Source organism: Triticum aestivum, chromosome 1B (genome assembly GCF_018294505.1).
Source record: "Triticum aestivum cultivar Chinese Spring chromosome 1B, IWGSC CS RefSeq v2.1, whole genome shotgun sequence".
Lineage (NCBI taxonomy): Eukaryota > Viridiplantae > Streptophyta > Magnoliopsida > Poales > Poaceae > Triticum > Triticum aestivum.
Genome location: NC_057795.1, coordinates 267,560,947 through 267,578,098, shown reverse-complemented (window position 1 = coordinate 267,578,098; position 17,152 = coordinate 267,560,947).

The following is a 17,152-nucleotide window of genomic DNA, read 5'->3' as shown; positions in this document are numbered from 1 at the left end:
GTTCTTGGAGAACTTTTGGAAGTTCTTCACAAGCGTTGCTAGTTCTTTGCCAATGTCTTCAGGATCATCAGAACTACAGTTAGATTCTTCTTCAGATGAGGAAACAACCTTTGCTTTCAAAGCACGGGATCGACCATATTGGGGCCATAGATATCTCTCTTCTCAAATAGCTGGAACTCATGTGTGTTGAGCCTCTCATGTATATCAGACGGATCAAGTTCTCTAGAGTTAGGATGTTCTTGTATCATCAGGGCCAAAGTGTCAAATGAGCTGTCAAGTGATCTCAGAAGCTTCTTCATGATTTCATGCTTGGTGATCTCAGTGGCGCCAAGAGCACGAAGCTCATTTATGATATTAATGAGGCGGTCGAACATGAGCTGGACATTTTCATTGTCATTTCTCTTGAAGCGGTTGAAGAGATTGCAAAGAACATCAATCCTTGAGTCTCTTTGAGTTGAGACTCCTTCGTTGACCTTGGACAGCCAGTCCCAGACTAGCTTCGTAGTTTCAGTGCACTCACACGACCATACTGTCCTTTGGTCAGATGACCATAGATGATGTTCTTGGCGGTTGAGGCCAGTTGCGCAATCCTCTTGACATCAGTAGCGGTGACACCTTCACTGACCTTGGGAACGCATGTCTTCACGACATACTAGAGGTCAATGTCAATGGCTTCAAGATGCATGTGCATCTTATTCTTCTAGTAGGGTTGATCGATGCCATCGAAGACTGGGCACACAGTAGAGACCTTGATTATCCCTGTAGTCGACATAGCTAAAACTCCAGGTGGTTAAAATGAATCACACAGAATAAGAGAGCACCTTGCTCTGATACCAATTGGAAGTGCTAGTTATTGACTAGAGGGGGGTGAATAGGCGATTTTATGAAAGTCTTCAAAACTCGAGGTCTTTTAAGACAAACAGTTAATAAGAACCTACATGATATGCAGCGGAAGATGAACTACACTAGACATCTCATAGTCATGACGCAATATAGTGAAAGCATGAAGACTAATAGCAGCTATGTAGTATGGATCAGAATGGAAGATAGTATGAAGCCAAACAACAATAGTCTTCGCATAATGAAGTCAAATAGATCAGACAGGCAGGAAAAGACTTCACGAAGACGAATTGAAATGTAAAGGAGGTAGGGGATAGAACTAGTAGCTTGGTGAAGACAATGCTTTGGTAGACCAGTTGCAATTGTTGTGACAGCTGTACGTCTGGTTAGGGAGGCTGAGATTGAACTCGGAAGGTTGTGTCTTCACTTTATTCCCCTTGAGCTGAGGACACCCAGTCCTCGCCCAATCACTCTGGTAAGTCTTCAAGGTAGAATTCGAAACCTTCATAGCCTCTGTTCACCGGCGATCCACAATGACTCTTGGATCCTCAGAACGTGACGCCTAAACGGTGGGAGGATACACAGTCCTCAAGTGTAACAAGTCTTCAGGTTGCATCGACAGAAAGACTTCAATGATGCCTAACACTCTTTGGCTTTGGGTGTTTTGGGCTTTGTCCTCGCAAGGATCTCTCTCTCTCTCTCTCTCTCTCTCTAAGGCTTTGGAGGTGGGTTGTGTCGGATTTCGGGTTCCGCAAACCCTTGAGTGGTTCGAACTCTAGGGTGCGTGTGGAGATCTCGACCTGCCCAGCCTGCCAACTCGCGAAACATCACAGCCTAGCGCATCGAGCTCGAAGGGAAAGAAAGACACGGTAGTTTACCTAGGTTCGGGCCACCTTGCGGTGTAAAACCCTACTCCTGCTTTATGGTGGATTTACCTCGAGGGGCTGAGGAAGAACTAGTATAGTGGGAACAGCCTCAGGAGGCGTGTTCTTGAGGTCGAGTGAGATGGTGAGCGTGGAATGGATTCGACCCCCCTCCTATGGTGGTGGCTAGGTCCTATTTATAGTGGCCTTGGTCGTATTCCCAATTGTAGGCGGGAATGGATCTCACAACGGCCAAATTTGAAGGGAAACAACAAGTACACCCTATCCTAACTGAAGTGGTCTTCGTCTGCAAAAGCCTCTAGTCGTGACGCTCCGGTGGGCTCGGCGCTGACCTCCGTCCTGCCATCCTAGCGGTCTTGGTCTTGTTGCACCAGAATGGAAACCTTTGGTTGATTCCTTGGGACTCCGCGCCGCTGCTTGCCTCCTTTGCACTGAAGAGGAAACTGGTACTCTATGCCCACTGGCGCCCACCTGGCGCTCGCCTGGCCTTGGTCGTCATGGCTCATGTCAGCTGAGCCTTGCGAGGTGCGCCTTGTATAGAAATCTCCGCTCCTCGGGAGCCAGCCTGGGGAGGCCGATCCCCTTGGAGGTCTTTATGTCGTCCGCCTCGCGAGGCTTAGCCCCTCACGAGGGTCTTGGGTTGTTGATGCTGAAGCTGGGCCGTACCAGGCCGTCGATGGAGCGACGCAGTAGGCCGCAGGCAAGCAAGTCTGGGTATCCCCGTATCCAGAACGCTGACAGTACTCCTCGGGCCCAAGGCGCGCTCGGACTTGGCTTTTAGGCGAAGCCAAAGAGCAATGGTGGAGCGTCGCGGGCCCTACCCACCAGCGGCCTTGGCCGACGCGTGGCGATTGATGGGATGTGGGCGTCTCCACTTCCCCATGCTGCCTCGGCAACTGTTTGACTTGACGAGTCGATGATGCCTGTAGAAAAACATCATTACGCAAGATCGTGAAGGCCGGTAGTTGGCCTCCCTCCGGCTATAAATGAGGGGAGGGGTGGAGCCTTATACATCTCCAACGTATCTATAATTTTCGATTGTTCCATGCTATTATATTATCTAGTTTGGATGTTTAATGGTCTTTAATATGCTCTTTTATTTTATTTTTGGGACTAACCTAGTAACCAAGGGCCCAGTGCCAGTTTCTCTTTTTTTTTGCCTATTTTACAGTTTTGCAGAAAAGGAATACCAAACGGAGTCCAAATGGAATGAAACCTTCGCAATGATCTTTCTTGGACCGAAAGCAAACTAGAAGACTTGGGGATGAAGTCGGAGACACAACAAGGAAGCCACGAGGCAGGAGGGTGCACCCACGGGGTAGGCGCCCCCCACCCTCGTGGGCCCCTCGTGGCTCCCCTGACCTAGTTCCTTCACCTATATATACTCTTATACCCTAAAAACATCAGGGGGAGCCATGAAACCACTTTTCCACCGACGCAACCTTCTGTACCCGTGAGATCCCATCTTGTGGCCTTTTTCGGCGTCCTGCCGGAGGGGGATTCAATCATGGAGGGCTTCTACATCAACACCATTGCCTCTCTGATGAAGCGTGAGTAGTTTACCATAGACCTTCGGGTCCATAGTTATTAGCTAGATGGCTTCTTCCCTCTCTCTTTGATTCTCAATACCAAATTGTCCTCGATGTTCTTGGAGATCTATTCGATGTAATACTCTTTTGCGGTGTGTTTGCCCAGATCTGATGAATTGTGGATTTATGATCAAGATTATCTATGAATATTATTTGGTTCTTCTCTAAATTCTTATATGCATGATTTGATATCTTTGCAAGTCTCTTGGAATTATCGGTTTAGTTTGGCGTACTAGATTGATCTTTCTTGCAATGGGAGAAGTGCTTAGCTTTGGGTTAAATCTTGCGGTGTCCTTTCCCAGTGACAGTAGGGGCAGCAAGGCACGTATTGTATTGTTGCCATCGAGGATAACAAGATGGGGTTTTCATCCGCTTGAGTTAATTCCTCTACATCATGTCATCTTGCTTAATGCGATACTATATTCTTTATGAACTTAATACTCTAGATGCATGCTGGATAGCGATCGATGTGTGGAGTAATAGTAGTAGATGCAGGCAGGAGTCGGTCTACTTGACACGGACGTGATGCCTATGTTCATGATCATTGCCTTAGATGTCATCATAATTATGCACTTTTCTATCAATTGCTCGACAGTAATTTCTTCACCCACCGTAATATATGCTATCTCGAGAGAAGCCAGTAGTGAAACCTATGGCCCCCGGCTCTCTTTTCCATATTATTGTATCTCGTTTACATCTTTCTATTTTCTGATCTACTATTTTGCACTCTTTACTTTTCAATCTACACAACCAAAAATACCAAAATTTACCTTACTATCTCTATCAGATCTCACTTTTGTGAGTGACCGTGAAGGGATTGACAACGCCTTTATCGCATTGGTTGCAAGTTCTTGATTGTTTGTGCAGGCATTCGGTGACTTGTGCATCGTCTCCTACTGGATTGATACCTTGGTTCTCAAAACTCAGGGAAATACTTACGCTACTTTGCTGCATCACCCTTTCCTCTTCAATGGAGAAGCAACGCAAGCTCAAGAGGTAGCAAGAAGGATTTTTGGCGCCATTGCCGGGGAGATCTACACCAAGTCAAGCCATACCAAGTACCCATTATAAACTATTCTCCCTTTCATTACATTATTCGCCATTCGCCTATCGTTTTCCTCTCCCTCACTTCTAAAATGATTTTCAAAAACCTTTGCCTTTTCTTCGCCCCTCTTTCGTTCGTATCTTTTCGCTTGCTTCTTGTGTGCTTGTGTGTTGGATTGATTTCTTGTCACAATGGCTCAAGATAATATTAAATTGTGTGACTTTTCCAACACCAACAACAATGATTTTATTAGCACTCCGATTGCTCCTACTACCAATGTTGAATCTTGTGAAATTAATGCCGCTTTGTTGAGTCTTGTTATGAAAGATCAATTTTCTGGCCTTCCTAGTGAAGATGCTGCATCCCATCTAAACAACTTCGTTGATTTGTGTGATATGCAAAAGAAGAAAGATGTGGATAATGATATCGTTAAATTGAAGCTATTTCCATTTTCTCTTAGAGATCGTGCTAAAACTTGGTTCTCATCTTTGCCCAAAAATAGTATTGATTCATGGAATAAGTGCAAAGATGCTTTTATCTTTAAGTATTTTGCTCCTTCTAAGATCATCTCCCTTAGGAATGATATTATGAATTTTAAGCAACTTGATCATAAGCATGTTGCACAAGCTTGGGAGAGGATGAAATTAATGATACGTAATTGCCCTACACATGGTTTGAATTTGTGGATGATTATACAAAAAAATTATGTCGGATTGAATTTTGCTTCTAGAAATCTTTTAGATTCGGCCGCGAGAGGCACTTTTATGGAAATCACTTTAGGAGAAGCTACTAAGCTCCTAGATAATATTATGGTTAATTATTCTCAATGGCACACCGAAAGATCCACTAGTAAAAAAGGTCATGCGATTGAAGAGATTAATGTTTTGAGTGGAAAGATGGATGAACTTATGAAATTATTTGCTAACAAAAGTGTTTCTTCTGATCCTAATGATATGGCTTTGTCCACTTTGATTTAGAATAATATTGAATATATGAATGTGAATTTTGTTGGTAGGAACAATTTTGGTAACAACGCGTATAGAGGCAATTTTAGTCCTAGGCCGTTTCCTAGTAATTCCCCTAATAATTATGGTAATTCCTACAACAATTCTTATGGAAACTTTAATAATATTCCCTCTGATTTTTAGAATAGTGTTAAAGAATTAGTGAGTTCGCAAAAGAATTTCAATGCTTTGATTGAAGAAAACTTGCTTAAAATTGATGAGTTGGCTAAGAACATGGATATAATTTCTCTTGATGTTGATTCTCTGAAACATAGATCTATTCCACCTAATCATGATATCAATGAGTCTCTCAAAGCCATGAGAATTTCCATTGATGAGTGCAAAGAAAGAACCGCTAAGATGCGTGCTAAAAAAGATTGGTTTGTAAAAGCGTGTTCCTCTAGTTTTCATGATAATAATGATGAAGATATAAAGTGATTGATGTGACTCCTATTAAATCTTTGTTTTCCAATATGAATCTTGATAAAGATGGGACTGGAGATGAGTCAACTTTAGTTAAAAGGCGTCCCAATGATTTGGAGTTTTTAGATCTAGATGCAAAAATTGATAAAAGTGGGATTAAAGAGGTCAAAACTTTAAGTAGCAATGAACACACTATTTTGGATTTCAAGGAATTTAATTATGATAATTGTTCTTTAATAGATTGTATTTCCTTGTTGCAATCCGTGTTAAATTCTCCTCATGCTTATAATCAAAACAAAGCTCTTACTAAACATATCGTTGATGCTATGATGCAATCTTTTGAAGAAAAGCTTGAACTAGAAGTTTCTATTCCTAGAAAACTTTATGATGAGTGGGAACCTACTATCAAGATTAATATTAAAGATTATGAATGCTATGCTTTGTGTGATTTGGGTGCTAGTGTTTCCACGATTCCAAAAACTTTGTGTGATGTGCTAGGTTTCCGTGAATTTGATGATTGTTCTTTAAATTTGCATCTTGCAGATTCCACCATTAAGAAAAATATGGGAAGAATTAATGATGTTCTTATTGTTGCAAAATAGGAATTATGTGCCCGTAGATTTCATTGTTCTTGATATAGATTGCAATCCTACATGTCCTATTATTCTTGGTAGACCTTTCCTTAGAACGAAATGTGCAATTATTGATATGAAAGAAGGACACATTAGATTCCAATTTCCGTTAAGGAAGGGCATGGAACACTTTCGTAGGAAGAAAATTAAATTGCCTTACGAATCTATTATGAGAGCCACTTATGGATTGCATACCGAAGATGGCAACACCTAGATCTATTCTTGTTTTTATGCCTTGCTAAGGGCGTTAAACGATAGCGCTTGTTGGGAGGCAACCCAATTTTATTTTTGTCATTTACTTTTTTCTCCTGTTTAGTAATAAATAATTCATCTAGCCTCTGTTTAGATGTGGTTTTATGTTTTAGTTAGTGTTTGTGCCAAGTAAAACCTTTGGGAAGACTTGGGTGAAGTCAATGCGATCTTGCTGTAAAAAACAAAAACTTTTGCGCTCACGAGATTAGCTGTCATTTTTTTATAGAAGAGCGCTTTTAGGGTTATTATTTTTGCAGAAGATTAATAGACAAATTCCTCACGTCCAACAATTTATTTCAGAATTTTGAGTTACAGAAGTATTCGAAACTTACAGATTACTACAAATTGTTCTGTTTTTGACAGATTCTGTTTTTCGTGTGTTGTTTGCTTATTTTGATGAATCTATGAGTAGTATCGGGGGGTATGAACCATAGAGAAGTTGGAATACAATTGGTTTTACACCAAGATAAATAAATAATGGGTTCACAACAGTACCTTAAAGTGGTGATTTATTTTCTTGTACTGACGGAGCTTATGAGATTTTCTGTTGAAGTTTTGTATTGTGAAGTTTTCAAGTTTTGGGTAAGGATTTGATGGACTTTGGAATAAGGAGTGGCAAGAGCCTAAGATTGGGGATGCCCAAGCCACCTCAAGGTAAAATGGAAGGACAACCAAAAGCCTAAACTTGGGGATGCCCCGGAAGGTATCCCCTCTTTCGTCTTCGTCTATCGGTAACTTTACTTGAGGCTATATTTTTATTCACCGCATGATATGTGTTTTGCTTGGAGCTTCTTGTATGATTTGAGTCTTTGCTTTTTAGTTACCACAATCATTCTTGTTGTACACACCTTTTGGGAGATACACATATGATTCGTGATTTTTTAGAATACTTTATGTGCTTCACATATATCTTTTGAGCTAGACAATATTGCTCTAGTGCTTCACTTATATCTTTTTAGAGCACGGCGGTGGTTTTATTTTATAGAAATTATTGAACTCTCATGCTTCACTTATATTATTTTGAGAGTCTTTTAGAACGGCATGGTAATTTTCTTTGGTTATAAAATTAGTCCTAATATGATGGGCATCCAAGATGGGTATAATAAAAACTTCCATATGAAGTGCATCGAATACTATGAGAAGTTTGATTCTTTATGATTGTTTTGAGATATGAAGATGGTGATATTAGATTCGTGCTAGTAGAGTAGTTGTGAATTTGAGAGATACTTGTGTTAAAGTTTGTGATTCCCGTAGCATGCACGTAAGGTGAACCGTTATGTGATGAAATTGGAGCATGATTTATTTATTGATTGTATTCCTTATGAGTGGCGGTCGGGGACAAGAGATAGTCTTTCCTACCAATCTATGCCCCTAGGAGCATGCGCGCAGTACTTTGTTTCGATAACTAATAGATTTTTGCAATAAGTATCTGAGCTCTTTATGACTAATGTTGAGTCCATGGATTATACGCACTCTCACCCTTCCACCATTGCTAGCCTCTCTAATACCATGCCACTTTCGCCGGTACCATACACCCACCTTATACCTTCCTCAAAACAGCCACCATACCTACCTATTATGGCACTTCCATAGCCATTTCGAGATATATTGCCATGCAACTTTCCACCGTTCTGTTTATTATGACACGCTCCATCATTCTCATACTGCTTTGCATGATCATGTAGTTGACATTGTATTTGTGGCAAAGCCACCATTCATAATTTTTTCATACATGTCACTCTTGAATCATTGCACATCCCGGTACACCGCCAGAGGCATTCACATAGAGTCATATTTTGTTCCAAGTATTGAGTTGTAGTTCTCGAGTAGTAAGTAAATAAAAGTGTGATGATCTTCATTATTAGGGCATTGTCCCATGTGAGGAAATGATGATGGAGACTATGATTCCCCACAAGTAGGGATGAGACTCCGGACGAAAATAAGTGGCCAAAAAGAAAGAGAGAAGACCCAAATAAAAATAAAAATAAATGAGAGAAAAATAGAGAAGGGGCAATGTTACTATCCTTTTTCCACACTTGTGCTTCAAAGTAGCACCATGATCTTCATGATAGAGAGTCTCCTATGTTGTCACATTCATATACTAGTGGGAATTTTCATTATAGAACTTGGCTTGTATATTCCAATGATGGGCTTCCTCAAAGTGCCCTAGGTCTTCGTGATCAAGCAAGTTGGATGCACATATAGTTAGTTTCTTTTTGAGCTCTCATACACTTATAGCTCTAGTGCATCAGTTGCATGGCAATCTCTACTCACTCACATTGATATCTATTGATGGGCATGTCACATCCCTAGCTTTACCCTGGCCTTGGACTAGCTTGGTTGCTGCATCATGTTTAAATTCAAATGAAATTTGAATTGAGGAATTTTCAAAGCCTCAGAAACCTCTAAAAATAACCAACAGTTAAATCTTCTCAAATGTGTCCAAGAAAATGTTCCTGTTATCCTCTGGAAATATTGGCAAGAGGTAAAATCCAAACCAATATTTTTGGTGTCTCAGAAACATTTAATTTGGGCATTTGAATTAAATCAATAATTATTTGAATTGGATTTATATCTACTATTAAATAAATATAGGTCCAATAATTCTGAAATATTTTGTGGAGCATTGTTTTAATTCTTTTAGCTCCTAAAAATATTGTCAGAAGCAAAATAAATTGAATTGGTTTCAAAACCAAATTCAAAACAAACCTGCAAAATAGAAAACTGAAATAATTAGAATAAGACAGAGAGAGAAGGGAATTACCTGGCGCCACTTACCTGGCCCAGTTGGCCAGCCCATCTGGCCGGCCCAGCCCACCTCCTCCTCCCCCTTGTCCTCTTCCTCCTCTGCCAGGAGGACGGACACCGCACGCACGCGCGCATGCGGAGGCCTCCACCTCCTGCTTCGCCGTGGCAGCCTCCCCGACTCCCTCCTCGACGCCCGGAGACGCCACGCGCCTCCCCGACCCCTCCTACTCACTTCCCCTCTCCCTCTGGATCGCTCCCCCTCCCCTGGCTCTCTCTTTCCCTGTCTTCCTGTGATCCCCGAGCGCACCGCAGCACGCCGCCAAGCACCACCGCGGCCACCGCCTTCCCCTCGCCTCTCCGACGCGCCCCCGAGCTCCACCGTGACGTTCCCGTCCCTACCACGGAGCCACAAGACGCCGGACGCCCTGGAGCGCCGTCACCGACGCCATCTTCTTCCTCTGCACCGACGGCCGTCGTCGCTTGATTCGCCGGCCACAGAGCGTCCCCGGCCTCGCCCTCGCGCGCGTTGGACTCGCGGTGAGCCACTGAACCGTTCCCCTCTTCTTCCCATGCCGTTGGGCCGCTCTAGCCATTGCTTCCGCCGGACCCGAGAGCTCGCCGCCGCCGTGCCTCGTCACCACCATGGCTGGAGCCGTTGCAGCTCGAAGCCGAGCACACCACTGCACTCAACACGTCTCCAGGAGCCCGTAGCTGCCACTAGCTTCCCCTCCCGTGCCCCCGAACGCCAACCCCGACCTCGCCCGAGCTCCGGCCGCCGCCTCGCTCGCCGTCGTTGCTGATTCCGGCCACCCCCGCACCTTCCGTTGGTCCCCCTAGATGCGCACGGGCGCGGGCTACCTCCTGGTGCCCTTGGCGCATCGATCCGATGCCCCTAGCGCAAGTCCGGCGTGCCCCGCCGTGTCCTGTGGTCGCCGCCGGCTGGACTCCGGCGACTGCCGACGTGGCACGCCTAATTAGCACTAATGACGCTCTAAACACCCCCACAGCCACTGACAGTGGGCCCCGTAGTGGGTCAAAGCCCGGGTCAACGCGGGATTAGCCCCTGTGTCACTGACGTGTGGACCCCACACGTCAGGTTTGACCCGAGCCGGCCCCTGTTGACTTGCTGACGTCATGCCAACGTCATGCTGACGCAGTAATGCTTTCTGGATTTAATTTAATTCAGGAAATTCCAGAAAATGCCTAACACTTCAATAAATCATAGAAAATTAACCGTAACTCCAAATTAAATAATTTATATATGAAAAATTATCAGAAAAATTCAAGGAATCCATCTGTACCACTTTCATGCATGTTAGAACAACTTATCACTACTGTTTAGGGCAAATGAAGTGAATAGCATTTGAATAATCACATATGGAGTTTGAATTTGAATTTTATATTCAAACCAACTTCATTCAATCTGTTGCTAGTTACATTAGCGCAAAACACATTCATTTTTCCATGTCATGATCATGCATCATATTGTGCATTGCATTGATTGTGTTTCTTTCTGTGTTGCCGGTATTTGTCCCCTCTCGATAGACGTGATACCGATGATGTGATCGTTGACACTGATGAAGACTCAATGTTATCTTCAGAAGTGCCAGGCAAGCAAAACCCCCTTGTTCATTCCGATACAATCCTACTCTCTCGCTCCTGCTCTCTTTTACTGCATTAGGACAACATCGATTCATCTGTTACTTGCTGCGGTAGCTGAACACCTTTATCCTCTGCATGACCTGTCATTCCACAGTAATTAGATGAAACCCACTAGCATGAGTAGGAGTTGTTTGAGCCCTGTTGTGCCTACTCATTCATGTTTGTTTGTCATGCCTGCTACTGCTTAGAGTTGAGTCAGGTCTGATTCATCGGGGATGAATCAGAGGCGTGTGAACATGTCCTACTGTGTGTGAGCTAAGTGTGTGAACACGATTTGGTAAAGGTAGCGGTGAGAGGCCATGTAGGAGTGCATGGTGGGTTGTCTCATTGCAGCCGTCCTCAGGAACTGAGTTCTGTGTTTGTGATCCATGATTCAGCTACTACCATACATTGGGCCCTGAAATATGACCCCGCTCGACTTCTTATTCACCCTTGTCCTCTGTCCAGGAGTTGCAAGTAGTTTCTGGTGTTTGTAGTATGCTGGAGGCCGTGGACAGCGCTGACCGTAGGGGTGGGCTGTGATGCGGTAGGCACGTGGCCGGGTATACCGGGCGCCCGTTTGGTGTCACGGAACCCTGTTCACATCGTTTGGGGCTGTGAGCGAAACTCCGGCCGGATCTCCTCATGGATGGAACCCGAATAGGCGATAAACCTGGACTAGAGACTTGAGTGTTTAGGTAGGTCGTGGTCTACACCCACGTCGGCTTTCGCTTGAAGTCTGCCGAGCACATGTCGTGTGCAGACGCTAAGTGGTGGAAACATGTATGAAGAAGTACACCCCTGCAGGGTTAACATCATCTATTCGAATAGCCGTGTCCGCGGTAAAGGACTTCTGGGTTGCTTATATCAGTTCATAGACAAGTGAAAGTGGATACTCTAAAATACGCAAGATAAGCGTGAGTGCTATGGATGGCGTTCTCGTAGGGAGACGGGAGCGATTCCATAGTGGTGTATTGATATGGTGAATATGTGGACTCGTGTGCGCCACCTCAAAAGAGTTACTTGCAGTCGTAGTTCAGGATAGCCACCGAGTCAAAGCTGGCTTGCTGCAGTCAAACTCCACCATCCCCTTTGTTGATAATGATGCATGTGTAGATAGATCTGATGTAAGTCTTGCTGGGTACATTTGTACTCACGTTTGCCTATTTTATGTTTTGCAGAGAGACTTCAGTCTCACTAGTAGTTCCGCTTGGACTTCGACGTTTAGCTTGATACCTCAGCTACGATCTTGTGCCCTCGGCAGGATCTGATAGATAGTCAGGCTTCTCAGCCTTTTTCATTTATAGATGTCTGTACTCAGACATGATAGCTTCCGCTTGTGCTTTGACTTGTATGCTCTGAGTGTTGGGTCATGAGACCCATGATTGTAATATCTCGCTCCTCGGAGCCTATTGAATTAAATACTTGAGTCATAGAGTCATGTTGTGATGCTTGTTGTATTTGCACATATCGAGCATATTGTGTGTATGTTATTGAAATGCTTGGTATGTGTGGGATCTGACTATCTAGTTGTTTATCTTTAGTAGCCTCTCTTACCGGGAAATGTCTCCTAGTGTTTCCACTGAGCCATGGTAGCTTGCTACTGCTCCGGAACACTTAGGCTGGCCGGCATGTGTCCTTCTTCGTTCCTGTGTCTGTCCCTTCGGGGAAATGTCACGCGATGAATACCGGAGTCCTGTTAGCCCGCTACAGCCCGGTTCACCGGAGTCCTGCTAGCCCAGTGCTATAGCCTGGATTCACTCGCTGATGACCGACACGTTCGATGCTGGGTCATGGATGCCTGTCCCTGTAAGTCTGTGCCACTTTGGGTTTACGACTAGCCATGTCAGCCCGGGCTCCTTATCATATGGATGCTAGCGTCACTATCATATACGTGTGCCAAAAGGCGCAAACGGTCCCGGGCAAAGGTAAGGCGACACCCGTGGGAATACCGTGCGTGAGGCCGCAAAGTGATATGAGGTGTTACATGCTAGATCGATGTGGCTTTGAGTCGGGGTCCTGACAGCGTTGGTATCAGAGCTTGACTGCTTGTAGGTTTACCAAGCCAAACTGGTTGAAGTTGAGTCTAGAAATTCTTTAGTTATATAAGGGAATTGATTGTGGGATGGAACGTAAGGCTCTTTTACTCCTTATACCTTATGCCCTTCTGATCTGAGTCATCTTATCTTTCCTACGGTGATTAAGAACTAGCCTATCTCTTCTTTCTATCAGGATCATGTGTTACTAATCAGTAGACTTATAGGATTGTTGGATTTAAGTCTCAGTTCAGTTCCTACTACTTCCGTATGTTAATTGTTGATCTCGGAACCTTGATATTGTGCTTCTGAGTGGTTATGCCACCATTTTTGTGAATGTCTCAAATCTCTTCTGAGCATTTACAGCCGTTATGCTGTCCGAGTCATTCCAGGTTTCTAAATAGTTTGATGCATTTGCAAAATCCTTTCCCTCTGGTTTCGATGTTCCTTTATGCCAGCTCAATCACACTAATTGTTGAGTTAAGGTATTCTATTGCCTTGACATTATGTTGGAGTTACTATTATGGCCTAGGTGTCTAGGGAGTCACCTAGTAATCTAGCAATGTTTTGTGTTCCCAGTGTGATGATTCTGGCTTTTATTCTCGAAAGCATCCCCTGATGCTACTTAGTAGCAGGTATTCTACTCCTGGGTTCTGAACCCGAGATTCACTCTACCTACTTCATGTTGATAGTAATTGCTAGTGCCTTTAGGATATTAGTAACCTTTGCGATAGTCCTTGAAGTCCGTGGTATCTTCTTCTTCCAAATACCATGAACTACTTATGGTAGATGTTTATTGGATAAAAAAAAATCACAATTAGAGTACTCTTGAGGAGTTCTCCATTCATAAATCGTGACTCTGCCAGTTCTACCTTTCTGCATGGGTTATCCGGAAGAAATATGTTGAACTTGGTTCGACATACTAATCTATGCATCCACAACTCAGAAAGTTATATGTTCCTTTGAGTTGTTCTCTTTAGTTGCATTCTGACCCTCATCTATCAATTGATAGTCAAGAGTATGCATGCGTTCGTTCATCGATGCCTATGACTCTTGTGGTCTGTCAAGCCATTCTATTCCGGAATGACTAGGAGAAACAAACTCCAGTACCTCTTCCATATCTAGGATTGGGTCAAAGTAGTTGTATTCCGCAGATCAAATGCCAATCCAGCTTTTGGTTTTGCTCTACCTTGGAGTATTACATATTTTATATCGAGATTGTTATAGGAATTGCACACCATCCCATGAACTCTTGGTACAGTGATACTTCTTGCCATCACTGTTCATTCCTCGGCCCTCGTGTTGATGCAACCGGAATACCGACAAATGAATTGTGATGTGTGAAATCAATACTGCTAGCAACTCTGTTGCTTGGTAGTTAAAGGATAATAATTTCATTCTTAGTATGTTGGTTTTCGAATCATCCTTCTAAGACTGATCGTGCTACCTAGTCCTTATTTCGGTGCACCCTTCGATTGATGAGTTAGGATCTTGTCAAGTCCTCACTCATTTGATCATATCGTCTTGCCCTCAAAAGCAAGATTGTTCTCGAGCTTAGTAACATACCGGTGGTTCGTGACTTTCCAAATATCTTCTTGGAGGTGTTACCGGGTTGTCACCTGACCGCTATGTTGAGTTCGTGATCAAGTTGGTTTCTTGTGAACCACCTTCTCTCCAAGAATCGGTGTTAGATATCCCTGAGCTAGTTGGTTAAGCTAGACAACAACTTGGAGAGTTGGAAGATAAAAGCTTGTCTGACTTAGTTCGTTCCAAAGGGATATTCTTGTGTAGTGTGTGTTGAAGAAAGATGATATCTTCATCGATTGGTCCTTGTGATCAGTTGCTGGACCTATTGTCTTATCAATCCTTTGATTTGAGTGTGGGCTATCGTCAAATCAAATCAGTACCAACGATGCTCGTAATGTTGTCTTATTCGTGGTTGATCCCTCGAGCATACACCATTATATCTTTAGGTCTGACCAATGCTATCACTTGTTCACTTAACTATGGAATTCCTTTTAAAAGGAAACCTAGATGAATTGTTGTTGAGCCCATTGACAACATCCTTATCTCCTCCATGATTTTGTTGAACATTAAGCTAGTGTTGGAAACTTTTGAAGGCATTTGTTCATGCTAGCTCATGAAGCATATGTTTGGATGAAGGTAGTGACTTCCTTTAATTCATGTGCATCTGATGCAAGTTGCCGCCGTGGATTCGAGAAAGTCAATGTTGCTTTCTTTGGAATCATTCCAAATCAGTCATGCACACGTGCGAAGAATGCTGTGGTTTGAAGACTTGCAACCTTCAATCTATATGTATCCCTAGCACACCAAGCCACTGATTGATTTGTTCAAGGAGAAGGAGTTTCTTCATAAGAGCTAATCCGGACTTATGTAAGGACTTCGATACCCTCGTTGATGGTTTCCCCTCCTGAACTCGGTAGTGTTTTATTATAAGACTACTATGTGGTCATGCTTGTCTGGGACAACGTGTTCACATGTTTGTAGCAGAACTAGCTCGTGTTTTGGAGTTGCTATCGTAGTTCATCTCCAGAGAATCCCGCAACGTCATCTCGTCGATTTGTGTTGCAAACTTCCGTTTTTCTTCCTAGACTCGATGAGTCTGGAATATCCTGACACCAACCAGATCGGAATCTCAGGCAGACTTGATGGTTGGAACATTCCCAAGAACTATAATATTGGCCCCTCGATAACCGGTAAGGTGGATGTCGTGGCCAACACACCCAATCGGAAGACCTATTATTGTAGTATCTTGATTGAAGAAGTTGTCCACCTCCCCATAGGGATTTCGTAGGATTTACTTCCTAGTTACCCCTATGGATTTCTGTGTTCCGAAGTCCGATCTTTTTACTTGATGTTCTAGATATCAAACCATATCTATGAATGGGTTACGCTAGCACATCAAGGAGAACATTAGAAGCGGAGTGCTAAATGTCTCTCGGTCGATCATCCAGATTTTATTTGCTTGGCCTCGCTAAGGTGAAATCTGAGAAAGTGTTATCCTCCTTCGCATCTGCATCATCCTTCCTCATTCATCATGGTAGTAAGTTGTGTTGCCAGAATCCTTGACACGGATATTGGTAAAATCTTGATGAATGTGAAAATGCTCAAGTTCTTGAGAGCACGCTCAAGCACTAGGTATTATCGCCGGCACTATCCGGGATTGCTCCTAGTCTCGTCGGTTATGCTATCACCACTCCAACAGTGAATTCACTCTTTATTGTTGGGTTCTTCCCCAGTTACTAGAATCATTCCCATCATTTGCATTTTGTTCCCAGCTTGCACCGCCAATGTGCCATTCCACCATGGGTCTCTTCCATTTCCGGTGATAAGCAAATTCATCCATTGCGTTGTCTTCAACAAGGTAATCCACATCATCCAAGTCTGAGTATGCCATTCTACCGCCCCCCTCCAAACGATCGCTCGAGAATTGCCTTAGGCTGGTTTAAAGAGTTTCAATGATCTCTGAATCAAAGGTAATTCTTCTTGCCACTTAAGGGGATAGATCCACGAGTCACCATCCCTAAGATGCCTCGTAATGGTATCATGGCAACTCAACTCCTCGCTACGTTGGCAATCGTTTACCACCTTTTTAAGTGTGGAATTGTTGTCCACCTAGTGAACCTTTGTCATCCGTTTCCTTCCACCCCTCTTGATGTGTATTTCGTGTCTGAACCGAGAGAGGGTTCTATGTCTCATTCCATGCGTTAATCCTGAGTTGTTCGATCTTCGAGGAGATCGACCCTTCTAGAGTCTCCTTCTTTCCTCCATGTCATGTTGACAGGATTTTTCAAGGCAAGACTTCAAGGCAATGATGGTGAATGAATCAACGTTCCTATGAAGTGCAACCTAGATCGTGAAGATTGTACTAGTTGCGTTCCCCCTTCACCTTACCCTACGCTTGAATCTCGAGACGAGATTCTTGTTTAGTGGGGGTGAGTTGTCACATCCCTAGCTTTACCCTGGCCTTGGACTAGCTTGGTTGCTGCATCATGTTTAAATTCAAATGAAATTTGAATTGAGGAATTTTCAAAGCC